Source organism: Macadamia integrifolia, unplaced genomic scaffold, assembly GCF_013358625.1.
Source record: "Macadamia integrifolia cultivar HAES 741 unplaced genomic scaffold, SCU_Mint_v3 scaffold2169, whole genome shotgun sequence".
Classification (NCBI taxonomy): Eukaryota; Viridiplantae; Streptophyta; class Magnoliopsida; order Proteales; family Proteaceae; genus Macadamia; species Macadamia integrifolia.
In genome coordinates, this window is record NW_024868554.1 from 135,761 (window position 1) to 139,524 (window position 3,764).

General features: G+C 40.1%; 1 long non-coding RNA gene across 1 annotated transcript; it reads left to right on the forward strand.

The window, feature by feature from the left end:
• Window positions 1–1,997: 1,997 nt before the first annotated feature.
• Window positions 1,998–3,286, forward strand: LOC122065977. Its single transcript, XR_006136173.1, has 3 exons — window positions 1,998–2,348; window positions 2,436–2,936; window positions 3,048–3,286. It is a non-coding gene; the product is annotated as an uncharacterized LOC122065977 (long non-coding RNA).
• The last annotated feature ends 478 nt before the right edge of the window (window positions 3,287–3,764 follow it).

Below are 3,764 nucleotides of genomic sequence, written 5' to 3' on the forward strand. Positions count from 1 at the left end.
TCTTGAGTCTGGAGTCTGGACTGTGAATTGTTTTATGAGAAGAATCAAACAAACTAGAAGCTTCTCGAGAAGGATTCCATTCGGAGAATCCAAATTACTGAGATTACATTCACATTTTTCCTCCACTCCTACGTTCTAGGGATCTAGGTTCTAACTTCTGACTGTTAATGTAAAAGAAGAGAGAGTGTGTGTTTCTTTCAATAATAATCATCTAGTGGGATTACAATCCTTTTATAGGGATAATTTGACTCTTTTAAGGATATCAAATTTACCATATTTCTATTATAACTAGTATCCTTATCAATAATCTTTTTATTGAGCAATATTCCAAGCTTAGCTTCCCAAATCTTCTTGCCAAGCTGGTCCTTAGTAGAATCCTTATCACCAATCCCTTGATTGAGTAACATAACAAGCTTGGCCTCATCCTAAATCTTCTTACCAAACTAGTCCTTAGTGGAATTCTTATCCTCAATCCCTTGATTGAGTAGCATACCAACCTTGGCCCCATCTCAAATCTTCTTGCCAAGCTGGTCATTGGTGGAAGTAGCAATTATTGTAATATTTCCTCTTATACGCTCCATCAAACTCAAGGGGGGAGAAGACACCTTGAGGTTGGATAAGAGGCTTTGTGAAGATGTCAACTAGTTGATCTTTTGTTGATATGAACCATACATCGAGATGGCCTTTGGCGACTTTTTCCTTGACAAAGTGGAAGTCAATCTTGACATGTTTTGTTCCTGCATGAAATATGGGGTTGGCAGTGAGGTATGTCACTCCAACATTGTCACATCATAGAATAGGAGCACTTGGAAGAAAAATATATAACACCTTGAGAAGTGATTGAAGCCATGTGAGTTCAGCAGTAGTATTGGCTAGGAGCCCTGCATTTTGACTTGGTACTTAAGCGAGCAACATTTTACAAGAGCTCCATGATATCAAGTTATTACAAAAAAAAAGATGGCAAAACCACCGGTTGAGTTTCTATCATCCGGGCAGCCAACCCAGTCTGCATCTAAATAGGCTGAGAGATGTATTGCGGTGTTTCAACCAAAAAATAATTCGTTTGAAGTAGTGCCTTTGAGATAGTATAGAATTCTCTTGACGGCAGACCAATGATCAGTTGTTGGGCTATGCATGAACTTTGTATTGACTACAAATTGAATGTCTGGTTGTGTCACAGTTGCATATTGGAGAGCACCAACTGTGCTTCAGTATAGTGTTGGATCATCCATAGGGGTACCTGCAAATTTGGTAAGATGTGTAGCAGTGGTCATTGGTGTAGAGACAGGTTTGCAATTGGTCATATTAGCTCGGCCAGTAGATCTAGTATATATTGTTGTTGAGGGAGATGTAGCCCTTGTGATGATTAAGTAACACTGATTCCAAGAAAATACAGTAATGGACCCAAGCCTTTCACTGACTAACCTCTTCCATACTTTCAAGAAGACCTCTTCCTCCCCACCACCTCTATTTTTTCCTGCGTTCTGGGTTTTAAACAATCTTTGGGCTAGATGCTAAGGTCCTACAGGTCAATGATTTTTCCATGTTCAAAAGCAGTAGTGCATCGTTGTCACATTTCCTGGAGAGAAAGACAATGGGCTGTTTCATATCAAAATGATTCAAATAGGTAAACTGGCTATGAGGAAATAAGAGGTTTCTGTAGCCCCAAATTAGTAACCCATTCTAACTTCACAACAATGGATCTCAAGAGCCCCAAGTACTAACAAGCTTCTTCACAATTTTCATATAACAAAGTAAAGATGTCCTGGTTCTGTTTTCGGCCACATATGTTTCAGGGAGCGGCATTAGAGGGCAATGCAAGTTTCTGCAACAGAAATATTGAGAACTCATTTGGGAATGCAATCCCCGATCCACTTTGCAAGTTTAATCTCAGAGAAACCTCTTGAGTTTGTGAAGGCCTTTCCAATGGCTAAAAATGGTTCTGAAAACAGATGTGTTCTTGAGACTCCAGTCCAGAGGAGAGAGGGGACGAGTTCAGTAGCACAGAGGAGACTAGAAGCTCCACCAACTCCTGGTAGGCCTGTTTTTAGCTTCAGTGCTGGAAATCTCCCCAGAATGAGCTTCCCTTCCAAGTGGGATGACGCAGAGAAATGGGTCATCAACAGCTCTTGCCATGATTCACCTTCCCCTGCTTTAAAACCTCCTGAAGCCCCAAGCCTTTCCAAACAAAATTTGGTCTTCCAGCCAAAGATACATGTTTTCTCAGAGAAGTCCAGGGTCACAGAGGAGGTGGTCTCTAGTTCAGCTTCGAACTTTCATGATTCCTTGTCTGTGGACCATCTAGAATCTGCTTTCAATAGGGTCAATACAAGTTTACTTTTTAAAAGGTGAGATCTTTAATTCTTGAAATCTGATATGCTGAATATTTTTTGGACTGTTTTATTGAACACCCATTTGCATTTCCAACACTACAGATAAGTTCACAGACGATGTAAAGCAAATCTTCCCCAATTTCAGATGCTATGAAGCAATGAAAGAAGGGTTTCTACTAAACAATTCACGGTCAGTAAGACCGTGAAAGATGCTGCCTCAGAACCTGATCGGGTTCAACACAGAGACACTGGGACAGAGATGACAGCTCTTGGTAGCTCAACCGTTTCACGATGCCACACCCCCATCAAGGCTCCTCCCCTGTTAGGCACAACACTCCGGCTAACAGGTCAGGACCCATGGGCATGGGGTGTTCAAATTCCAGCACCATTGATGTAACTGAGCTCCAGGAGTCCCATTTCGCGATGTTTGAGCTTGGGACACAGTTTGATTCAGTTGCGACAAATTGGAGCTCTAGGGAGGAGGAGGAAGAGGAAGTACCAAAAAGCTTGAGATATTTTGAGACACAATGATTTTCCAAAGAGTATTGCCGAGTCCAGAGATTTTCCATGGGAAGAAGAAGAGAAAACCAAGAACAGTCTCAGGTTAATATTTGGAGTTTGTGTTTAAGAAAAATTTGGTTGTTTATGTTGCACCACTCCCTCTTTTGCTTCCTACCCTTTTAATTAAACTTGGTTTCTAATGTGTTTGACCAGGTTTTAGCGAGAAGAAGCAAAAATACAAGCCTAGGTGAACCTTCAAATAATGTGCAAAAGCAGAAGCTCAATCGAAAAAGCTTGAGCTGTGTCAATTGTCAAGTAGGTCAATCTTTTCCATCCAATCCTCTCACATTTTTTGTTTCATAAACTCTTAGCCCCCTCATTACCCAAAAAAAAAAAAAAAACTCTTACTCCCCTTCTTTACAACTTTGTTCCCTTTAACATAGACAGGACGAATAGCAGAAATTTATAATAAAAAAATGTTTGCTTTGCTTTTAAGGTGCACCATGCTAACCTCCATTTGGGCCATTCTAAATTCATGACCCATAATGTCTGCCTTTAGTTCTATCTGATTACCCTCCAATTTGAAGTAACACTTGAGATTACTTGTTATTTTTTGTCTCTTAAAAGCAAAGCTCATGATGCGGAACGGGCTTTCTTAAATCAGAATCGGACAATAATAGTGAAATAGCCAAGTATGTGAATAATGTGAAATTTCTAAGGAGTGACACTATTGTAAATAATCTGGAATTCCCAATTGATAGAGAGGATCGGTCAAATAAAGGGGACACAAGTAGGATTAAGAACAAAAGATATGGGTAATAGGGGAAAACAACAAATAAAGTATTTGAAAGAAAAAGGAAGGCTTTAAAGACTAAAGAGAATTGTGGGAGAGAAGAGTCGTCTTCTTCCCTGCTTCTCAAACCCAAGGCG